Genomic DNA, 24,510 nt, shown 5'->3' with positions numbered 1-24,510 from the left:
CATGGTGCTTATGCCAGTGTTGCACATACCTGTTTCTAGAGCAAGGCAGGATAGAGGAAGGTAACACTGTGTTTGTGCTCTGGCATCTTCCTGAACTCTCACTTTATGTCACTTTATACCACTTTAGAAAATCCTACGCTGGAAATTAATCTCTGTAGAAGAGAAACCCATTCTGTCTGTTTAACACCTAGGCACAACCTGCCACAAAAAGGCAGGAGTTTAGAAATGTCTGAGACCATGAAGTGTCTAAGTCACTTCATTGTATGGAGTGTTTTGAAATTAAAAAAGAAATACTTCGCTCATCCTTTTCCACTGCTCCTTTTATTGGTATGAGAAGATTAATTAAAATATCAAGCTTGTTTTAGATTTGTGTTTATGTTAACAAATCTTGCCAGTCTATTAACAATGAAGAGTTTGCTGTTTTCAGTCAAAACACTGATATAAAAAAGGAGGAAGTAGAAATACACTGAGGAAAAGCTTCACTCCACAGAAAGCTGGTGACTTCCAGTCAGGAACACTTCAAAGAGTCATATTATAAAAAGAAATAGTTTACTCTTAGGCATGTTGATAAGACAAGATTTGTAGGCAGACTTGACCTTTTTACTGAATGAAGTAGCTTAGCTGGAAAAGAAATGAGGATTTGGACACCACTTCTCTGAAGAACCTGGAGATCTGAGGATTGTTTAATTTGTTGACATCTATTATGTTAGGAGACTTCTGCTGGACAAGCCTTCAAACTGCCTCCTCTACTTTCAGAACATTCAGAAAATCAGTTGAAAAACTGGCTTGTAGAAGATGTAAAACAGGCACAGTCAAAGGGATTAGGCATCCAAATAGTTAACCTAATTGTATCTTCTTTGATTACACGGTCCTTATTAACTTCTGATGGAGCTCGGCAAATGTATCCGAGGGCATGGTTTCGGTTTTGAAGTGTAAATTGGCCCTTCCCTATCCTAGTTTAAAGCTCTAGTGTATCAATTTGCAAAACCTATTTTTTCACACTGTTGTTGTAATATATTCCACAAATTGAACCCGCAGTGGCACAACCGCTCACGAGCCAGTTAAACACTCAGCCTCTCCAACACTGCCCTGCAGAATTCATCCCTGCCATCATCCCGCTGGAGGTAACTCTGATTCCTTTGAAGTTGGTGAAAAAACATCAGAAATTCACCCTGAATTTCACTTGAATCTGTAAAAGGTGAGATCAAAAACATCTAGAAAAATCCCTTGTGCAAAAGGGACTAATACAGAGTGTTGCTTTTGTAATTGCCACTTAATTAGACATGTAATGATTTCATGCCTGGAGAATTTGAAGGAACAACGTAGCAAATACGCATGCAAGCACACACCTTCTTTGCTCTCGTCTGCTAAAACTGCTTGTTCTGACAGTATTTCTGAACAGCTGAAGGATTAATAATCATTAATCTAGATTATTGAAAGATAGGAACATATCTTTCAATACGATAATAAGATAGGCACACATCCCGCAAAGCACGTATTCAGCAGCTGGGTGCACATCTCCTTGGAGCAGCAGCACTTGCAATGCAGAGGGACAAAGGGCATTCAGGAGATTGAAGTGAATACAGTGTATAGGATGGAGCACAGGAGCACTTTGATGTCCTTGGATAAAAGCGTAAAATACTTTCTGACACATACAGGATAGGTCAAGGTAAGGTTAGTCTTGTTTCTCAAAAAGATGTCTTGTTATATTTTGATCTTGTAAAAACAACGTTTAAAATGCTCAGGTTTTTCAGAATGCAAACTGTCACTCATGCTTTCCTTACTCGTATTTTTCAGACTGAAACAATGTCTTGTCTTCCTTTTTCTTCCTGAATGAAATCCAGAATAAACCCAGAATAAGTTCATAATAACTAGGGAAAAAAAACCCATCACAAAAACATTCTCAGTGACCCCCTGATCAGCTTTCTGTGGGAGCTAGCAGGAAAACGGTGAGGGGTACAGGGACATGGATGCCTTCCCGGCTCCAGGAGTTAGGAAGCAAGGTTGGGTTAGAAACTGCTGAAAGCCTGCTGAGGCTGGTGTCAGCACACAGCAAGTTCCTGAGGCTGGAGCAGAGTAAGGGAGAAGTGAGTCTGGCTGGCTGCTTTTGTCTCCTTGCAACCTAATTGCATGGAAATGTTTTGGGAACACACAGCTGCCATTACACATGGCGCTGGCCCGTATTTGAAAGCAGACAGAAATGCCTGTTTAACCAGCCCCGGGATTTCTGCGTGGCTGCAGGAAGATGTTCTTTTTCTAACACAGGCAGACAAGCCCCTGGCAGTTTATCAAGCCACAGCAGCCATGTGTTTCAATAAGGACCATTTGCACCCAAGGACAGGTGGGACCCTAAATCTGCATGGCAAAGATAATGTTTCCTCTCTGTATCTTAAGACAGGGAGCTGCCAAGTGACACCTCTGCCATCAGCAGCTTCTTAATGAGAAGCAGTGATTACTGGAGGTGTTTGGGAACCCATTTAACGTGTGGCCTCTTCTGTCCCCAGACCGGCAGCTTTGCTCACCAGGAACACTTTGCTCTTTGATACTACCTGCTGCCTTCTCCATTTGTCCGTGCTGACCCCATCCCAGAAATACTCTCACTCCATCAGCTCTGTGCTGCCTGAAGTACCAGGCAACCACCAGCCCCATGGCATCCTGCAGGCCATCCATGGGTGTTCTGCGCCCATCCACTCATTCTCTTGTCTGGGAGGGACACCTGGCCCTTGGCATCTCTTGCTCAGTGGTTCATTCCTTCAAGGAGAGGTTGCTCAACTCACATTGCTTTTTTGGGGTCTCTTTGTACTTTGCTTGCTTTGAATTATCCCCATCATCTTCCCACCAAGGCACTTTGGCAACAGTGCCTTTTTCCCACAGCTCATCTGGGTAAAAGTCGGGAAGAAAACCAACTGGGATTGTGCTGGTGAAAAAGTGGCCCTGATTTTCTCCAGCCTGCTAAACCCACTGTGACTCAGGAGAGACAGAGCAGTAGCCGGCTGCATGCAAATTTAATTGTGAGGCTTTTAAATGGATTTAAATGGGTTTAGCTATTCCAAAGCAGCTTTCATATGTGTCTCTCAGCTGCAGAGTGTTTAGACCTCCATGGAGAATTTGACTTCTCGCAAACTAGCTTTGTGGGTTTGTTTATGCAAGGATCTAGGCATTTTGGGTGTTAAAGAAGCTTTAAAACATTATTGGCTGCAAAGCAAAAGGACCTGGTTGTTGGCCCAGGGCAGAAGCAATAGCTGATCCAGCTGATAAGAATGATTTATTCAAAATTAGATCTATCACACTTCAGGCTTACGATAAAAAGTGCTTTCCATAATCACATCATAAATTCAAAGTTATCCTATGCTCCAGGATAAAGACTATGCATAGAAATTAAGTACCTTTTACACAGAGGCAGAGAACAATTATATCACAGTCTGTCTCAAGATATTAAACCAGTTCAGAGCCTGAAAATTTCCAGTAATGTCAAGACCCGCAGGGAAAATGCCCTTCTTGTATTGCAGCCACTGCTTGAGGTGTGCACATGTTGTTGTTCAGCCCCTATAAATTGCAGTTTCACACTGGCTGCTCCATTTTCTCCCCGGGGTAGCATCTCACCAGATTTGCCTGAGAGGATCAGGTTATCTGTGTATAACTGCAATAGTTTTTTCATATCAAGCTTACTACTTAGAGCCCCATGGAGCCTGGCGGCTGCACTGACCTTTGGTACATTCGTTATTGCTCATGACTGAGGCAGACCTATAACTGTGCATGATGCCTTACAGACACAAACACATCGTTACTGTTTCAAGGAGGGACCATATCAGCTTAAAAAGTGCTGTGCCAGGATAATAGTTGGAACGAGGCTAATGAGCTATTCAACTGTGATCAGGGAGAAGTGTAAGGATGTGGGTGAGTTTATTGATCTCAGCCTGGCAGAGCTCCAACTAATGCCTCTCTCACCTGGTATCACCAGAAGTAAGAGCCCGTTCAACACTTGAAACAGCAATCATGAAATTGAAATAACAGAGCATTAAACACCAGGCATTTTCCGCCTCCGTTATTCTTCCTACAATAAAACCTGGCTTTGCATGAAGGAGGCTTCATGAGAAGTGAAACCAGTGTAGACAGCAACAGTGATACCAAGAGAGGCACTTTGCACAGCATTTGCAGCTGAGTAAATTGGTCAAAATTCTTGTGTTGCTTCAGTTCATCAGAAGACCCAAACACCCACTCACCAGTGCTACCTGCTCTCCTCACACCACACCTGCTCTCACAGCAGAATATGTTTTTCCATCACCCACCCAGGGACTGCGAGAAGGGGAAGAGGAAGAGGCTCAGTAGCCTCTCCAATGGGAGGTGCTGAGTCCAGATGACTTAACCATGCCACAACCCACAGTGGTGGAAGAACTGACTCTATTTTGACCTTTTTTGTCTTTGGAATAATCTTGTAAAAAACTGCTTGGAGCCACTGGTGCCCATTTGTTCTTCCCAATACCTTTTTCTGGAGCAGAACAATGTGTCCTGTTATGAGGCCTTTTCATCTTCTATCCAGAGCACTAGCATACGTGGAGTTTACCTCAGGTTTCAGAAACATGCACTTTTTCTCTGAATGTTGAACAAACTGTAATGCAGAATTGCCTACAAATTGCCATCAGATGGATGTTGATTACAGTAAATAAGAACTGGAAGGATTGTACAGAAGGAACTTGAAAGCAACTTAAATGAAGCTCATTTATGTTTTCTCATCCTGCCTTCAGTTGCTTTGTTGAGTACACACTACATTTTATACCCTGATTGAAATTCAAATTACTTTCTACGTGGGAAGGTCTATTCAGAACTAAGGATACCCTTCATCTGCAGATTCGGGGATCTTGTATTTAATATGCAGTATTTAGCCAAAGGGCAGGTTGTCAGGCAAAGCAGCCTGAGCTGGGCAAACAAAGGGAAAGTACTTCAGTGAAGGGAAACCTTCACCACAGGGTTTGGGCAGAGTGAGACCCTTGCCCCCACCCTATCTGTCCCTTCACAAAAATCTGTTAGTGCTGCTGGAATGGACTAGGCAGGCACCGCAGCACGGGAGTGCGAGGGAGGGGCCCCATGTTCAGTATGTGCAACTCAGCAGGCCTCCTGTCTGCGATTAGCCCTTTTAGAGCACTGCCACTCCAGCACAGCAGAGCCTGCCTATGAACCAAGAACCATTAATACATTTTTTTCTCAGTTGCTTGCTGTGAAATTGCAGTGACATAGTATGAGGGAAAGAAAGGGCTGGTGTCACTGGTAAAAGCGATGAGATGCTGTCTTGGCTTGAAAGACAGGTGTCTGCCAAGGAAGGCAGGAGCCTCCCTTGAAATGAAAAATGCAACCCCCTTCCCTCTGAATTATTATAATTTTGAAATTAAGGGGCTTTCAGGCAAAGATATGAGGAACAGGAATAGCAGTTCTAACAAGTCAAACAAACAGCAATAACTATGGCAGTAACAGCAAACAATCACAAACCCAGTGCCAGCCTTCTCGGCTGTCAGGCCCTTTCACCTCGGGTGCAGTTCCGCTCGCAGCCGGCAGGGGCGCTGGCGGCTCCCGGTGAGCAGGGCAGGTGCGATGGTTCCCCCGCGGCTGCAGGGGGCGCTCCGGAGCGAGCTCGGGGAGCACGCGGCACCGGTGCCCCGGGATCCCGGGAAGGGATGGAACAAAGGCTTCACAAACCCCTGGGCAGCCGATCCCGGTGTCCGGCTGGACCCTCGGGAACAGCAGGCTGGAGCGGCAGGGACGAGCACAAATCCCGGGTGGCAGATGAGATGGATCAAACTCCAGAGCTGCAGTGGGAACCCCGGGAGGTCTCAGCAGGCAGGGCGTGCGGGGCTACAGAGTAGCGAAGGCTCAAAGCAATGGCAGGGGCAGGGCGGCCGCAGCCCAGCTCCCAGTGGGGCAGGGAAAGGCGGGCTTGGGAATCCCGGGGTTTTCTCCCTGAGGCACCCCAGAAGATAGTGAACAGGTCCCTCTTTTAATAAGGCGGGGTGTTAGGGTCCCAGGGCAACAGCTGCTCCAGTGAGCAGGCTCCACTCATGGTAGAAGGACGGCAGCCAAAAAAGCAGAAGCCTGCAGTGCTGACGAATTCCCTCCACCACGATGGCGGCCTCTCTCTCCGTCCGAACACTGAGAACAACAGCCCACAAGCCCAGGTGAAAGAGAGTAGCCCATTGGACCCCTCCCTCTGTGGCCAGGTCTTCTGTTTTCTCCCAAGCACGCAGCAATTTGTTGCCCCAGCAACATATATGGGAAAAATTCCTCAAGAGAAAAAGAAAACAGAAGGGGAACTCCCAAAACCCCAACAGATGCATCTTCAAAAGAGAATGAAATTTTATGTTTCCAAAAGAGAGCAAGCAAGATATAAAAATAATCAATGGCTCCCACCACCTGATCCCACTTCAGTAGTGAGAAATGTCTGGAGTAAGTGGATGCTCTTTAATATTTACGGTGCTATATGTGAGCAGAGATAAAGCCCAGTAGCACTTTGCTCCATGTCACACTTCCAGTTAGCAGCAGGGGAAAATTTAATATTTAATATTAATATTTACGGTGCTATATGTGAGCAGAGATAAAGCCCAGTAGCACTTTGCTCCATGTCACACTCCCAGTTAGCAGCAGGGGAAAAGGCAAGTTCTCCCTAGCTTCTGAAGAAGGGTCTGGAGCACAGGTCTGATGAAGAACTTCTGAGGGCCTGGGATTGTTTGGACTGGAGAAAAGGAGGCTCAGGGGAGACCTTATCACTCTCTACAACTGCCGGAAAGGTTGTATCCAGGTGGGGGTCTGCCTCTTTTCCCAAACAACAGGTGATAGGATGAGAAGGAATGCCCTCAAGCTGTGCCAGGGGAGATTGGGTATTACAAAAATATCACCACGGAAAGGATTGTGAAGCGCTGGGACAGGCTGCCCAGGGAAGGGTTGAGTCACCAGTGTTGGTGGTATTTGAAAGACATGTAGTTGTGGCACTTGGGGACATGGTTTAGTGTTGGCCTTGGCAGTGCTGAGTTAATGGTTGGACTTGATAATCTTAAAGGTCCTTTCCAACCTAAAGAATTCTATGATTCCATATTTTTGTTTTCATAGCATGTTGGCAGTGTTCTCCTCCTGATACAGACCAAAAAAAACCTCAAAAAACCAATTAACCAACATTTTTCACAGGTACTTGTCTAATTGTCTTCCTGTCTCTAGAAAACACTTCCAGCTAAACCTACACAGCAGATGCAGAAGCAACACCGTGATTAGAGAGCGGTGGTGAGAGACTCAATCTGCTTAATTCAGTGTTTTTAACTTGCTGAAAAAATGTTGTAATTTTTTCCCCTTTCACTCTTTGATTTTAAATGATTGATGCAATAAATTATCAGTAATTGGACTCCGTAGGTTTGCATCCTTCAACAGTCCCCAATTAGCCATGTAGCACATTGCACAACCAGGCTGGTCTCCGAGTGCTGTGGGAGATCGCTTTTCTGGGGCACCCCACATCCTTAGCACATGGGCTGCCATGCCTTCCCTTCTGGAAGAGGGCACACCACAGAGGCTGCCGCTCCAGAGCCCGAGCAGGGCTTTCTTTTTGTCAGAATTTACAGTTGTGTCCCTTGTCCCTGGTAAAGAGATGGAGCTTTGCAGCTATGGCAGCTCCCCCTGGGGCACTGCTCTCTTTCTCCCTCCTCTTTCTCATTCACAGCTGTCTGCAGCCACCTTGGTGGTGAGCAGAAATACTGAAAACGTGAGAAAATGTTAAACTGTAGCAGACATCCTTGAGTAAAAAGGCTTCTGAAAGCTGTAGATGTGAGTTGACAATTGTTAATTCTCTGTACTGAAAAGTCTGATTTAAAGTGACGGGTTTTAGAACAGCTTTTGGATCTGATTTTCAGGTTGGCCTGAGCCATATCTTTTTCCTTTTGGCTCATGATAAGGGCAAGAGTAATCTGGTGAATATGAACATCAATCCTCATTCAGACTCCAGTTGAAATGAACCAATTAACAAAGCTGGAGACGTCCAAGGTGCCTGATTATAGGTATTCCTGCCCTTTTTTTGAAAGTGAATAGAAGATCTTCATATGTATGAACTAGGGAATTTTTTTTTTTTGGCATGATCACCTGTCACCTAGAAACCTGCAGCTTGTGAAGAAATGACCTTTGTCCCATAGGTAAGAAGATATTTTTTCTGTCTCAGTTCCAGTTAGGATTTCTTCCCTGCTACTCCCACTGTCAGTGTCCTTCTCCAGGATACCTGGATGTTCCAAACTCTTGCTTGATACATGCCCTTCTCTCTTGGGCACTTCTGCTGTTGTGCAGCAAAGGTTGCACTGCCCAGCGTTGATGATACTGCAAGTGCTGGGCAGCTGCTGCTGGTCCCCTCCACACCCAATGCTAGAGAAAAAGCAATGCTGTAGCACAGGCTTCCCTCCCACATGCCGTGTGGGAGGATGAAGTGATGCAGTGACACAAGGGGCTTGTGCAGCTGAAAGCCCCAGGCCTGCAGTGTGCAGAGAAACAGGGATAACACAACCAGACAGGTCTGTCCTGGGAAATACAGCCTTGGGTTCATGCTCCAGCAATGCCTTGGCATAGTGCACCAAATAAAGGTGGCAGAGATATCTGATATAAAAGCAGGCTGGTTCTGAGCACAGGGAGAATGAGAAAACCCAGAGGAAGCTTTGAAAGGATGGACAATATGGTGGATAGGAGCACTCTTTGAGTCATAAATGTGACCACCCATGTAGCCAAGATGTTCAAGTAGTGACGATTTCAACCCAGATGGACAGAGATGTGCAGCAATGCTTTCTTGTGCTGCTTCAATGAACGGGCAAGGCATCAACTGGAGTCAGCAGTTGTCATCAACTGGAGTCACAGCCCTGTGATAGCAGGGCCAGACCACCCCTGGCTACAGCAGCCACCCTCTCATAAAAGGGCTCTTTCCACAATTTTTCTTAGGGGATCAGCCTGTAATGCTAATAATTATGCCATCTGAGTATTGTTTTATTGTGAATTTAACAATTTTCAGGCATTAGGAAGAAAGATCCACCCATCCTGCAGGCTCCATGAGAAAAAACTAGAGTGCTTTGGAAGTGGTATGTATTTGATGCAAATAAATGGCATATTCAAAACTTAAGAGTTCCACACACCGTTTGGTTTTGTAAGTCATCATAATCAATACACATACCAAAATATTCTTGATGTGTGGTGACTGTTGGGAAAGCTTTAAGATCTCATAATGCCAAAGTCAGAGCACAGATCCACAGTTTAACTAAAGGTCTTTGGAAAGTTGTATTTGGAAATACCTTCCAGTTCTTGAAAACCTTAATTGGTAACAATTGTTACCAATTAACAAGTGGCAGGACAAGAAGAAATGGCCTCAGGTTGTGCCAGGGAAGGTTTAGATTGGACATTAGGAAAAATTTCTTCGCTGAAAGGGAAGTCAGGCATTGGAAAGATTGCCCAGGGAAGTGGTTGAGCCACCATCCCTGGAGATATTTAAAAGACATTTAGATGTGGCACTTGGGGACATGGCTTAGTGGTGGACTTGGCAGTACTGGGTTAATGATTGGATTTGATAATTTTAGAGGTCCTTTCCAAACTTAGCAATTCTATGATTCTGTGGTCAGTGAGCTGTTAACTCATCCATGGTTATTCGGATAAGGATTTCTTCATCTATAATGCTTTTATGCTAATACTGCTATCCCACACCATTGTTCTTGTTACTGCTTTGAGGAAATGCAGATGAGACTCTTTCAGTTTAAAGATTTAATTTTTCTCCTGCAAAGTATTAGCTGTGAAGACCAAATGGTCTTCATGCTTAAGTCTCAAAAGCCCAGTGCACACTGTGGTTATGGTATGACTGCATCTTTGCAGCACACTTCTGGAGTGTCCAGGGAAAAGAGCTTATTTCCCAGCTGGGAGGGGGACATAGCATTGGGACTGATCTAACAGGGAGGTGACAAGCCCATGGTGGTGGGCAATGCCCCCAAAATTCTCAAAAGCAAGCCCAAGTCAATCTTCTTACTTGGGTAAATAAAAGCTTTGCCGCCCAAAACTGGGGTCTTGGCCCCAAAGCTCTGCTTCCTTTGCATCTCAGCCAGTCATGTGTACTCTTCCCAGGAAAAACAGAGATATTCCTTGGCTCCCAAGCCTAGGCATTCCAACACACTCAGCTGCCACAACCTCCTCAGGGCTACCACCAAGGTGGTTTTCTTTACAATAGGAGCCATTGAATTAGTAACAGCAGGAATCCTGTCAGAGCAAACTCTTCTAATTGATATGTTTGTGGCACCGTAATGATGGCAGTAAGGCAGAAATAATCTGACCTATCCTTGACTAATTCAATCATCTGGAGCCTTTAGAAAACTGACCCAACTGATCTAATCATGCTGTGGGAATAGACTAATGAACCATCAGATACTGCTGCATCTCTTTTTCCCACACTCCCAGTCTCTAACACAGATGCTGGAAGTGGCTCTTTGCTCCTCCTGTTCATGTCATCCCCTTTCCATTTGCTGGGACAGCAGGCATCTCTGCTCTACCTGCTGGATACGTGGGACTCTGGCATGTCTCTTCTCCAGCCTTTGAACCTTACATGTCTTCCAGAGGCTCAAAAACTATTTCCCTGGAAGAATGGACAAGCATGGTAGGAGATCTCCAGTAGCAGGAATTCTCTGAGGAAGTTCCAAGCATTTTCTCTGCCTTTGGTGTCACCTGCTCACAAAAAGAGTTGGGAGCACTCTTGGCAAAACGCATTTTCTTTTCACATTCAGGATAGAAACCTGTTAGTGAATATTTACAAAAATATGACTGCTGTGTCCTTAGATTGCATTATACTCATAACAACTGAAAAATCTTCCCTTCCTGAATATACACTCTATGATAGTTGCATGTGCTATTCAGCTGTACAATTGTGTCATCATTGGGCAATCCTTGCATAGATTTTCTAATATGTAGAGTAGACCAGGGGAAAAAAATCCAAAGGAATATATTTACACAGTGTCCCAGTAACTTAATCATGCTTGCAATATTTTCCTTCTGATGCCTGAAGCAATGGGTTGGTGTAACAGAGATATGCATGTTCAAAGATCTATTTCTCCTCTGAAGTTGTTAAATATGTCCTCAAAATATACCAAAGAAATTGTGAAGAGCCTGATCAACTTTTACTGCCAATGGGATCTCTTCATTTTATCAGTCCTCATACTGGGTCCAGATTCTTATTATTATTGAATAAATAGGCCAGATTAATGAATGATGAAATAACACATTCTGGTCTAGATCTCTGCATTACAGCAAAAAAATCCCCTCAACATCAGTCCAGAGCAGAAACTGAAACAAAACTGAGACAGTATATAGAGGGTTTGTGTTAATGGATTAATATACATCTTATTTTATGTTTGTGTTCTAGGCTGGTAGGACACAAACCATCTCTGTGATTGAACAAATGAGCCATAAGATGAAATCTGTTTACATGCTGTACTGGACCTGCCTCACATTCAGTTAAGCTGAAGTGCTCAGAGTGGTCTGTGTCTGTAAGCGCACACCTCCCTGTGTGCTCTGGTGGGTGGCATTCATTAGTTATAAATAATCTTACTATTTTTAAAGTATCTTTTGCTTTAAAAGAAAATGGATTATAAATAGCAGTAGCATCACTTCTGCTTGTTTTCCCATGCACTGGCTGTGTTGCTCAGTGACACAAACCCCATTGATGGCACACAATAAGATGAGTGATCTTAAAATATCTGGCTGTTGTTGATGTTTCCACCTAATACCAAAAGCTAGAGGGACTTACTGACAAAAGTGGGTGAACATACCTGTGAATCCCATTGACAACTAATCAACTGTTTCATTTCTATGAATAATTAAAAAATAATGCATGTTTATTCCATTTTTTGTTCTGTATTTGAAAATATTTCAAGCTGCCTGTATCCTATTAGGATGTCACTAGTAACTCCTATGGAAGTTAAGAAAATTCAGGGAATAAATTAAAGTCCGTAGATATAACCAATCTATCCCCACATCCTAAAAGAGTTTGCTGAGAAGGCTTTTCTGTATTAAGAGAACGAGTCTCAGATGCTGTGGAAGGGTGATAATACATACAATGGTTTTAAAAATACTATCATTGTGAATAATGCAATGCAATATATATATATAGCAGCCTGCCACAAGTCTTAGGAAAAGTAGTAATTAAAAATAAAAATGGAGAATCACTTCTGATAGGATTTGTTCAGTCCGCTTCAGGTATCAGGTGATAACTGTGGTAATAATAGTGGCATGATTGCAGCATGAATATATCTTTCCAAGTGGAAAATAAAAGATATAAAGAGCTTCCTTAATCTATCAGGAAAAAAAAAACAAACGAAACAAACCCCTTCCTGGTGAGCAAATCCAGAGAAATGCAATCAGCAATTAGGATCATATTCTTACCACCAAGAGCACTTAGTGGAACACGGTGCTAACAGAAATGAAGAAATCTCTTGTTGTTTTCCAGGGAAAGCTGGATGCATTTGTAGGAAAACAGGGCAGGAACCAACAGTGCATGTTGGCCATGAAAAATGAGTGGGACTGCATGGGGCAGGGAGGCAGAGCCGGAGACAGCAGCCCTGTCACACCACACTGCTGGGCATGAGCAAGACACCCCTCCATCTCTGGGGAGAGGAAAATCACTGTCCCTAAAATCTGATCTGCTGCCTTTCAGCGTAGATACTTTAGTCCAGGTGGTGGCTGAAATGTAAATTCTTTGAGATGTCTGACAGGTGCTATTTTGGGTATTTGCAGCCTACTTCAGATACACAATTTCTCTTTTCTCAGGGGTTGTGCACCCAAAGGCAGGACATGGACATCCTGGTATTCCTGACACCTACAACTGCCCACCTGCCAGATTCATATACCCCACCTGACCATGCAAAACTGAACTGATTTTGTCTGGGTGATCCTTCCAGCATGTCAGTGGGGCAGGACTGAATGCACTGAGAGTTCTGGGCTTGTTTTCACTTGGTTGTGATCCATTTTCTGTGATTGTCGAGGTGTTTCATTTAATGCAGTCTGAAACCTGGGCAATGCCTACAATTCTCTGCTCTTCTCTCCAGCACATTATACTTGCTGGCTTTGACCACTTGCAGCAGGTTTTAAATCTGCTACAATATGTTGGGAATGGCTTCTGTAAATGTCCTTTTTGTCCATGCATTACCTGCGTGCAAGCTGGTCCGTCTCAGTTCAGCACTCCTACAAAGCCAGTGCTTGTATGCAGTGACTGCAGTATTTTCACTGTTGTTTCAGCCTGTGTGAAAACACTTCATTTCCAAGCTGCCTTTCAGCTCTGCATCCACAAAAAATATGATGATTTGGGTTCTTTGCTTGTTTAGTTCTGGTTTTGTCATCCCACTGCCAACAGACAGCCATGTGCAATGGACAGAAGAGGGAAAGAACAACTTGCACCATCTGTAGCCCCTGAGTGTCCAATGGCACCTTACCCCAGATGCCAGAGTTTATCCCATGCCTAATAAGCCCTGGCAATTTCTTCTGCTCCATTTGCTCCTTCCCAAACCAACCATGAGACACTAAATACTTGCCGTGCTCAGCACCAGGTACCTGGCAAGCCAGGGGCCACGTTGCCTTGGCTAGCTCTCACCCACAGGGGATTTGAGCACTTGTTTTGTAGAGTGAAGTGAGGACAAAAGAAAGCAGAGGAGCCCGGAGCAGCCCAGCTCTGGGCAGGGAAGCTGAAGGAAAGGGCTTGTGCTGCAAAAACCTGAACTCTCAAATCAGTAAGGATGACACCATTTTTTCTCAGGATGTAATTAAAACTTCCTCATTTGTGCAAGCTGCAGTAGAGAGAACTGTATTTGTTTTAAAGATTGGAAATATGGAGGACTGTGTTGCTGTACCCTGTCCTGTTTGCTGCCATCATCTGGATGCCTTTAAGTATGCCTAGGAGCAACCCCTGGAGCCCCAGAGACCACCACGTACTTGGGTTCTTGGGCACTACTGGAATGTCATTTTAAATGATGGATGGCACTAAGAGGCTCTGCAGGGAAGTTCAGCAATGGAGCTGGTGAGTCTGCAACATGTGGCAGGGCTGGAGGGCCCTCAGCCAGCTCAAGAATTGCTGTGGCTTGTGAGACACTCAGCTTCCCTGAAGGAAGATGAAGAACTTGTCCGAAGACCAGCTCAGCCACGTTGTTTCCACAGTCAAGAGCTTTGCACCAAATGAAGCCATTTCTGATCATGTCAGGAGCGAATTGGGGTGTTCCAGCCAAGGGGAAGGGTCTCCTGACTCCAGGAAGCCTACTGGGAAGCCTACAGCCCTCCCAGCATGATGGTCAAAACCACAGTGTGCTGGCAGGGAAAGGAGATGTCCATCAGTGCTGGGTTCAGGGTACAGAGATACCCGAAACACCCCAGGATGTTCCCTTGTGTCACTGGGGCAAAGCTGAACCAAAAGGGGCAGGTGTTGGGGTCCCTTCCCTGAGGCTTTCACTGTTTCTAACCTTGCTCTGGTAACTCCTCTTCCTTTTCTCCACTAAGTGCTCAGGCCTCATCACTGTCTGAGATGGAGCAGGACCCTGCAGCTGTGTGCCACACAACTTGCCCCAGGCAGTGGCTTTGTCAGTGGGAGCACTGAAATACCAGGGCAATGTCTACGTTTCTCTGCTCGTAGAGAGGGGTTGTTTCTGTGGCACAAGGGTGCTCAGTGCCTCTGCATGTGTTCACAAGTGGACAAAGCACAGCTCTGCCTGCCTGTCCTGAACCACAACAGGTGATAGGGCTGAGGAAAAAGAAGAAATCCATGGAAACAAACTTCACAGACAAATGCGAAGTTCTGGGAAGTGTGGGCAAGAGCCAGAAAAAAAACCCAGACTGACAATTTCCATGTTGGTATTTACCCTCAGAGATATATTACACGACACTTGGGATTTCCATGCTGGATTATGGGACTTTTGCAGGAGGATTTCTCTGCTGGAGACTGAGTGAGAAACTCAGCTGACATTTTCCAGTAGCATCAGGAAAGGCCTTTGCCACAGAGAACTTCACTATCAGAGCTTTTTCATGTCTGCCTTATTACTTTTTGGATAAAAAGAAAGTTTGTAATAATTTAACTTTCAATATCTGATCTTTCATACCATTAATCAATGCCCATGTTTATTTCTATTTTTACTTACACATGACATGGCTGAAGTTGAGTCATTCTGGCAGAAGGATTCAGCACTGATGAAGTGGAATGTTGCCACTTCCATGACTTTAGTCCTGTTCTGTGCAAGCCAGGGAACATGAAAGCACATGATGTGGAAGTTCAGCATAGTTTTTCCTGACTAGCAAATTCAATAGCTCTCCTCTGTCCCTAAGTTTTAGTGTAGCTCTCAAAGTGTGTGTTGTGAGACCTTACAGCTGTAAGCTCCAGTAACTCACCTAAAGACTCTTGAATGTGAGTATGAACAACTTAAAAATAACACATTTGAAAGACATGGTATGAATTTGTTGGGATTTACAGTAAAAAAAAGTGAAAGAAGTTTTTATTTTTTTCCTCTGTGCTAGTGAGCATTTAAACAACATGTTCTCCTAGACCTATGATGTCTAAGCTGTTCCAAAAGTTCAAAACCCAAATAAAACTAAACAAAACAGGTCCTAGTGTCCCAGCTAATGACACCCATAGTGTGTGAGGGTGCCGTGCTTCCCAGTGTATGCTGGAGAGCAGCCTTAGAGGGCATGCCATAGTATTTGCCAGGAATGCCTTCAGCTAGGTGAGGAAAGCCTCCTACTTCTCAGCCCAATACTCAGTTTAATAGATGCTGGGAGGAAAGGAGGGAGGAAGGGAGGGGAAGTGATTTACTTAGTTCAGAGTGGAACTTCCAGGGCCACATAAAGTTGCTTCAAAGTTTGCTTTAAACAAAATATTAAATTAAAATGCTGCTTTAAGAACAACCAGGTAAGATTAGCATCAAATATCATCAAAATGCCGAAGAAATGGTAAGAGGGTTTTGTGAAACAGCAAATATCAACAGGAAATGTACCTCTCTGTGCACAGTAGGGAGAAAGAGGAACCAATCAATAGAGGACTAATGAAAGTACCAAACAATTAAATTGCCTCTGGCATTGCAAATGAGAGCTGTAGACGAGTATACATATAAACTCAATTTCCAAGGTCAGAAGAGGACTCATGCAGCCTGCAAAGAAGTGGCATCAGATCACGCTTAAGAGATTAAGAATATTTTAGTTGAACAAAGCTGCCCAGCTGGAAAAAATTACAGAGATTGCATGTTTGTTTCTTGGCATTTTCAGCATTTTTCTGAGGGAAGGGAGACCTTTCCAGGAAAAGAAAGGTAAGAGCAGCTTTTCCTCAAAGGAAGGTTTCTGCTTCAGATTTTAATTTCAAATGCCAAACAAATGTTATGGGATTTTTAGGGTTTGCTAATTTTTGCTTTTTCATGTTTTGTTCTCTGTTTCAGAGATGCTGTTAGGACTGAAACTGCTGCATAGTTGAGTTAAACTGTTCCCAAAGTATTTTCAGCCCAAACGGAAGCAGGATATCCCAGTAATCATAAGGAAAACTTTGTTCTAACCCAGGCACAAAGTTGAGGTGCTTTTTCAGTTGTGCATCTAAACACCTACTGTTATTTCTAAGTGGATTTTCCAGGATTATTTACCACTGGCAGTTGAGATAACTGGAGGCATGAGACTGTTGCATTTGCTTTGAATTTATTTTAAATATTAAGATGACAGATTCTGTGAACCAAAGTTCAAGCATTTGTATTCTTGCAAATGAGTTTTGTGCTGTGGACTGTATCTAAATGTACGAGAAATTTTTTGTCTGGATACATCTGTTTGTCATTGTGGAAAACATAATCCTAAAGGTAAGTTTTCAGGTAGGTTTGTCCTGATGTAGAATAAACTCAAGTCTATAAAATTATATTGGTGTCTGCCAAAGATCTTCTCTAATGCTGAGTTTTACATTTGAAAATGAAGACTTAAATTGTATCCTTGAATCTGTTACTCTTGCCACATCCCTCAGAAAGCTGAAGGGACCTTGAGTCTTTCAAGTCTGCTTTCCATAGTGCTAAAATCGCAGGCAGCATTGCCAGTACACTTAGCAGGTTTGGGATCCAGCCATGGGTTGAACAGGGTTCTGTTTCCACCACCAGCAGAAGGGAAAGTGCTATAACAGACTCATTGCAAGGATGAAATTACTTGCACATTAAAGAAATGCATCTCTGAAGAGAAAATCAATCTGCTACTTGATGCTTGATATTTAGTCTATATTATAAAATATCATTACTGTAACTGAGTTTTAGAAATCACTGCAACAAAGATATGAAGGTTACACAGGAATGAAAAAATTTCCTGCTTGAAAACTGCAGCATAAGTCCAGATGGTGCAAAATGGCTTTAGCAGTACAGAAAATTGAAAGCATCTTTCTTTTTGAAGGCCAGAATCAAAGTTTCTTGTATAAAATATTATTACCTTCAGCATGCAGAGTTTTCCTTTTTGCTAAATTCTCTCTCTTTCAGGACCTTATTTCCTACCCCTCAGATTGCCTAAATCGAAATAACAGTAAAGAGGAAAGAACTATTGTAAATACTTGGAAGATCTCCCATCGCCTCCTTCCGACAATGAACGGCTGTCTGGTTTTGTGCCCTGATTTCACCTGCATGAGCCTTGGCAGAAGGATGAAAGGAGAGAGCCATGCAATTTTACCTCCATTAGGATCTCTATTTTCTCCCCTGAGGTGAACCCATTCTTGGGAGCTTTCATCAGCCAAACTGTTCATCTGAAAGAGAAGAAGGACCCTTTTTCTTTTTGGTTGCAAGGCCTTGTATGATCCAAGTTTCTCCTGGTAACTGTTGAATTGAGAAGTAGGCAGCTGTACATGAGCTCCACTATTTGAGCTTCTCATATAGGAAAACTAATTTATCCATGCCAGTTCTATTACACTTGTACTGATAAAGGATCTAGCACAGTTTTCACAGTATATTTTGGCACAGGCACCATTAAAACCTTTCAACTGAAAGGGCACTGTAGACTCCACTACGGTCACTGGCAGCAGGTGCTTGTTCTTACTACTTTCTGTTGTGGCTTTATAAGTAGCATGACAAATCCAAAAGTCCTGGAGCTGAAAGCAAGAGATACAAATGAAAGGTGCTGCTCACTGTAGGTGGACGAGGTGCTAAGTGTGCACTGCTTTTCCTCTGAAATCAAGCAATGCAGCAAAACAGACCCAGTGAAATCTGGCTACCAGAAAATGAGTAATTTCTGCATGACTCAGTCCTAGGATGGTTTGAAATGGCCACACTGTACCCCATTCCCTAAACTTATTTCAGATCCCAAGGACTTGAAAGTGGTAAATGTGTCATCAATATTTAATGAAAACCCTGGGAAAATTTTGAGAATTACAAGAAGATAAATGTGCCTTATACACTGAGCAGATTAATGGGAAAACATTAGAAAATAGATAAATATGTCATATATGGAATGAATCAACATTGCTTTTAGAGTAAAAGCGGTTGGAGCTATTTGAAAATATCAACAAACATACAATTAAGGATGAGGTAATCATCAAATCATTTTAACAATGTCTCTTCTCAAAGTGCATTAAAGAAATGAAGCAATTATGATTATAAAATTAGTAGAGCAATAGGAAATGTAGAACTCCATAAATGTTCGTAAGTGATCATGAAAATAATGTGAGGACTTAGGAGACACTTTCTACTGATAGTAGTGAATTACTCACAGTAGTCAAAGCTAAGTCTACCAAGACCTGTAAAATATTTTGTGAGAATGTCGATAGATAATGCAGTATCTGAATAAATTCAATACTGATAAATACAAATCAGTGCAAAACCTACCTTAATTACACATTCACAATAATGGTTTCTAAATGAGCTATTGCTACATAGGAAAAAGATCTTGCAATCCTTGTGAGTATTTCTCTGAACATTTCACCTTAGTTCAGGGCAATGATCAAAAAGCTAAACTGAATGCTATGAATTACTAGGAAAGAAATAAGGAATACAAAAGAAAACATCATCATGCCAGACTATATGTGACTCTGGAATGATAACGGTGTCTTCAGTTCTAGTCACATCAGTCCAGAAGTTCTGTTGTAGAGCACAAGAGGTGTAAAAATGGTCAGCAAGGATAAAAATACAGAAATAAAAACCAGTTCCCATATGAGAAGAAAACACACTCTCAAATAGACAACAAAGAGCAAGTGGGTTATTTGTGTTAGTAAGGAGCTCTAAATTCAGCTAAGGTGCAAGGGATGAGGATAATTCCCTGTGCCAGTGGTGGATACTGCTGAAGCATGAAAATCCCCTCAGGCTTTAGAAGAGCAATCTGCACATAATATCACCTTCAGTAGGCTCTCGTGAACTTACCAAGCCTATGATTATATTTTTATTGCTAATCTGATCACAGCTTGATAGCAATGTTTTTCCTGTATATGATCAAATGAATGGTACAGCAATTTTCCAAAGCCCAAGGAGTAAGAGTAACAAAGCTCACATCTTTTACAAACTGGCCAAATGAAACATTTATAAAATCTCATATTTTAAAAGACAGATATAGCTTTATAGTAGGGGCTTTCCTAAAGTGGATGTGGTTTTGGTATCAACCCACAGTGGATTTCCTGTCATCCATTCATCCCCCAAGCCACATAAAGATTTTCCACTAACAAGATCCTTCTGCAGTAGGTTCCACAGGTCAATTATCTACTGTATGTTAAACCCTTCTTCTGTTTGTGTCCTGCCAGCATCCTCTGATGTCCCTTACTGCAACACAATATTTTGAAAGGATCCAGGCTACTGAAGCACCAAGTAATAATACAGACCCAGCCTGCTGGCAGGTCTTCAAGAAGGACCATAATTTAATAGAAGATAAATCAGAAAGGACCATAACAGAAAAGCAGTATGAATGATACATTCTCTCCAGTTAGCAGCTCTGGTGCACTGAGAAGAACCAGACTCTCTCCTAGCTCTGGCAATGCTACTTCACCCCCAAACCCCAAACTGGAGAAACAAAAGTGTAATTTCAATTGTAATTATTATTCAGGCAATGTTTCATCCTGATCTAATAGCACACTAAAGAGATTTTCTTTCAAAATAAGTCTTTATTTTCTGCAATCACAATCTATCATGCATTATCTATTTGGTCCAATGTATTGCATTTGACTCTCTGGTCTAGTTGAAATACATTTGCCCTGAGAGGGTGTAAATTACCCAGATTGCCTGCCTGGGAGAAGGTGACCTTGCTCAAGGCACCACATCTATGCCAGGCACAACCACATGGCTGTTCCTCAGTTGAAGGCCATGGTGCCTCAGCTGGAGGCAAATCTTCCCAGGGGGTGAGGATTTGCAGTGTCCTGTCTGAAAAACAGAGCTGCCCACCAACCTGTTTCTGGGAACATCTCCCTGACCTTGGCATCCAAACATTTCTGATTTGGCACAGCAATAAAAGGGCAGCTGTCAGTCTGAGTATCAAAGAGCTCTGGGCAAGGCTTGCTAAGGATGCTAAGAACCATGGTGTGGTATGAGCCTGGCCATTTCCTGTGCACACTGTGGGTACAGATTTGTGGCCTAGCAGGGCACAAGAGCAACCCAAGCCACTCTGCATTTTGCAGCCCAGCTCTGCTTCTGTGAGAGCTGGGACTATACCAAATAGCACTCAAATTATTATTGTGAAATAGGGCTGAGTTTGTCTTTTGCTCGTTAATTCACTTACGACTTCCACTGTGTTTTATTATCATTTATGTCTCTTCTCTGCTCTTTGGAAATAATTTTCATTTTTGCTAATCAGGCTGGTAATCAAAGCCTCCAGGTCCCGATGCAAGTCTCCACTCACAAAGTCCCTGAAGGGCTGATGGCTGGAAACTAGGAGGATGTGCCGGGGAAAGAAACACTCAGCTGCCCCTGCTGCAGCAGCCACTGCTCCTATAAGCGGGAACACAGCTTTTTGTGCTCTCTCAGTTCTTACATTCACATGAGTAAAGCGGAGGGGGGAAATTTTTGGTTTAAAATAATATGGAAATGCATGTGAATTACCGCTTGATATGTGTAATACCTCTTAAGACAGGAGACAGATTTCCTATTCTCATTTGGCTCTGAAACCATGGGATATTCTGAGTTGGAGGGGGCCCACAAGGGAAACAGTCAAAACCAGACAAAAAATATTGAGTTTCTCTAATGTTTTGTTTGTCATAAAAACTTCGCTGATTATTCTTGAATAATTTTTTGCATGATTTTTGATCCCATAAAAAGCAACAATGTGACTTCTGGAATGAATTTTTAAGTATGCTCGCAGGTTTATTTTGCCATTATTTAACTCTGTTTATCCCAGAGGCTCAGAACAAGGGTTTTAAAGCTATTAAGTATTGCCCTTAGTATACTTTTATTTCTGTTAATGCACATGTGACGCCCTGGTTATACTTTTCCCATAGACTGTTGGGGGAATTTACCTCAGTTGGGTAGCAAGGGCATTTTCAGCTTTTAAACACACTTTTAATCAGTAGTCTGATTAAAAACAGGGCTACTTTAGACATCATGCCAGCAGCCCACTCTATAAACAACTGCCTAAGAAGTATTTACTGGTACAATTTTGGGATTCTCCTTCTTTCTCTGTCCTCTCAATAGAGAAATCTGGGTGATGAAAGACCCTCATGATGATTACTTTGAATCTGAAATCAGATTCTCTAAATCTGGGGTCTCCTATCCCAGGTTTGCTTAGCTTCTGGGTATGCTGCCACTCTGAGCCTCTTTTTCTCTTCAGTAAAGCTCCTCATGGTGTTCACATGAATGAGCACAACTCTTCTTGTCGCGTAACTTACGTGACATGGACTTCTGCAGCTGCAGAAGAAAGCGCATGCAAGTGCTTTGTGCATAACCTGGGGTGTCTGCTCATACAATTAATAAAACTTTGGGTTAGCAGCTAAATCCACCAGCAAGCTTTTCTCTCTCTCATTTCTTCTGAAAGCTTCTTAATTTATTTGTGTGATTTTCAGGCTAAGTGTTGGTAGGATTATGAAGTTGCTTTACTGTTGGGAGAGTTTAACACAGATGCTGCAACATGTTCACACCAGACTGTGCTAGTTCTCTGTTGGGCTTGTTTTTATTTTTTAACTGGCCTTGCACAAACCTCCAAATCTAAATAACATGGTTAGTGAAGGATGAATTACACAAAACAGCTGAACTGAGCATTCCCATGTGGCATAGCCCCCACCAAAGGAGCACTGCAGGATGACTCCCAAGTAAACCACAGGAAGGAGAAGACTATGTGCAATATGGAGATTTTATCTGTGTGTTCAGTGTCCATTGCCATAGGATTCCATTTGATTTTGTCCATTGGCTTCCTGCACCTTTGTGTCTAATCCTCTGGGGCAAGCTTCTCTTTGGATTTCTCCAGAGCGAGGAAAGGAGACATGGTGAGGAAAATGTCCAATATTTCAGCAGAGGCAAGTGCTCCGAGATTATGTTCAAGAATAATGATTAACAAATGTTAGCTAACACTTCTCTGAAACCTCCTTAATCTAATTCTTGCAAGGACCAGTTTGAGTCTGGAATACAAATAGTAACATTAATCCACCCATGCATAAGCTAATGTAGTATTTGGATGGAAATGTCTGCTCCTGTGGAGAACAGCCCACGTGACAGATGTGGATGTGGCGAGGCTGCTGGGCATGTTGTGGCTGCCCCAGCCTGGGAACAAGGTCTTGTGTTGACAGCTGCCCTGTGCAGCTCTGATGGAGGCTGGCTGAAGGATGTGAGATGGGGTGGCAGCAGGTCAGCAGTGAGGGAATCTCTGGCTCACACAGCTGGTGGACCAGCACTGGTGGAGGGGGTGGCAGATGGCAGCTCAGCACCATGGAGACTTCAGTGCAGGGGACTGTGGACACCAAACCCTCTCCTCCTGTTCCATGCCCGCCTGGCCAGCAGAGAGACTTTGGGGTGGGGAGCGTGTCGAAGCTTAGCTTAGGAGTCTGGAAAACCCCATTTTTTAATGTGTTACGGAATAAACAATAATTTTATGCTTTTGAGTTTTGCATGTCCAATTTGTGGAGTCTCTTTATGACTGGTTAAAGATGCCCAAACAAACTGACCTGAACGAGAGGTCGCAACACACTTTGAGCTAGGACCTGTTCATGTTCACCTTCCCACCCCAGGTTTTCCTGTGCTGGTGGTGTAGCTTGTTCCCCAGTTTGGTAGAGCACATTGCTTTATCCAGAGAGCAGGCTCCCCATACAGTCTTTGCGCCTCTCTTCATGACCCTGGTGACTTCACTGACTACAGAGTAGATCCTTCTTCCCTTTGATCCCATGGCCTCCAGCTTCCGTTACTCCATCACACTCCCTACTGTAAATTATGAATGTATATAAATTATTAATTCATGCTGATGATCCAGAAATGCTACAGCAATAAAAAACCCAGAGACTTAGTAAGTAATTATGAAGGAGCATCTCTGCAGTTACGACAGATGAAAAGTGGTCTTCCAAGAGTCTGAGGTTACAGGATGGCAACAAGACAAAATGAGACAAATTGGTCTGTGGCTTCTCCGTACTTATCTTTTCTGTAACTCACTAAATCCAGTGATTTTTCATAACTGTTTTGTCTGTGTCATTTTCAAAGTAGTACACCCTTATATACTGCAAGTGCAAGAAGTGTCTAGTATATAACTAAGAAAGTTAATTCCCAGTCTCTCAAAAAATGCATTCTGTCATTTTATTTTTCACAATCTTAAGGTACAAATTAGGGAATGTAGGTGTTCGTCATTTGACTGACCAGATGCAGAGACCGCTATTTTTTTGCTTCATTGCATCCTTTATTCTTCTAAACATTTGGACTTACTAAATCTTTTTCACACTGGCAGCTACCTTTGAATTTTATCATTGGTTGCTGGTATTTCTTCTTGGCTTTATTCTTCTGTTTTGCTTTGTTTTTCTGAGTTATGACCAAAGTTCAATCATATCAGCATGTTTTCTTCTCCTTATCTTCTGAGTGTTTCAGTGCCTGAAGTTCTCTGTACGGCTAAGAAAAGAAAAAAAATAGGAATTAAAAGTAAAAATTATTCTAGAAATGCTTTCTCTGAGTTTTAATTCAAATTGTAATTTTGATAAATAAACCCCTCCAGAATCTCTAGAGTCAATCTTGACCTCAAATCATCTCTGCTGTCCTTATCTGAAAGAAAACCAACTTTTATTTCAAATAAGCTTCTGCTGAAATCCTCATGTGTAATTTTTTAATCATCTCCTCTTAACTACCCTAATTCTGCATTTTGGATTGGTTTAATCCTTAATCACCAAGAGCAAAAAGGGGCTTTATTTTCCAGCAATAAGGAGAGTTCCTTCAAGAAACAGTTTCATGTCCCAGTCTCTGCTAATGCATTTTTCATCCAAGAGTCACTAAACAAAGCACATAAACAGCAGTGGGAGCAAAGACCACAAACCATCAGTCAAACTCCAGCCTCTTGCTGCAGAATTATTTGCTTATCAGTGCCAGAGTGCCCTTTTTGCTGCGCCAGGAATGGCAGGCATATCAC

At 42.9% G+C, this 24,510-nt stretch overlaps 1 long non-coding RNA gene across 1 annotated transcript in view; it reads left to right on the top strand.

Annotated features, from left to right (window-relative positions):
* The window catches only part of LOC116440691, a 47,981-nt gene extending 23,974 nt beyond the window's left edge, over positions 1-24,007 (top strand). Inside the window, exon 3 of the long non-coding RNA XR_004238734.1 lies at positions 17,496-24,007. This is a non-coding gene — a long non-coding RNA (uncharacterized LOC116440691). The remainder of the gene's footprint in view (positions 1-17,495) is intronic.
* Positions 24,008-24,510: the final 503 nt, after the last annotated feature.

Source organism: Corvus moneduloides, chromosome 3 (genome assembly GCF_009650955.1).
Source record: "Corvus moneduloides isolate bCorMon1 chromosome 3, bCorMon1.pri, whole genome shotgun sequence".
In the NCBI taxonomy this organism is placed as follows: Eukaryota; Metazoa; Chordata; class Aves; order Passeriformes; family Corvidae; genus Corvus; species Corvus moneduloides.
The sequence above is the reverse complement of the archived record's forward strand: the minus strand, read 5'-3'. Positions and strand labels throughout refer to the sequence as shown.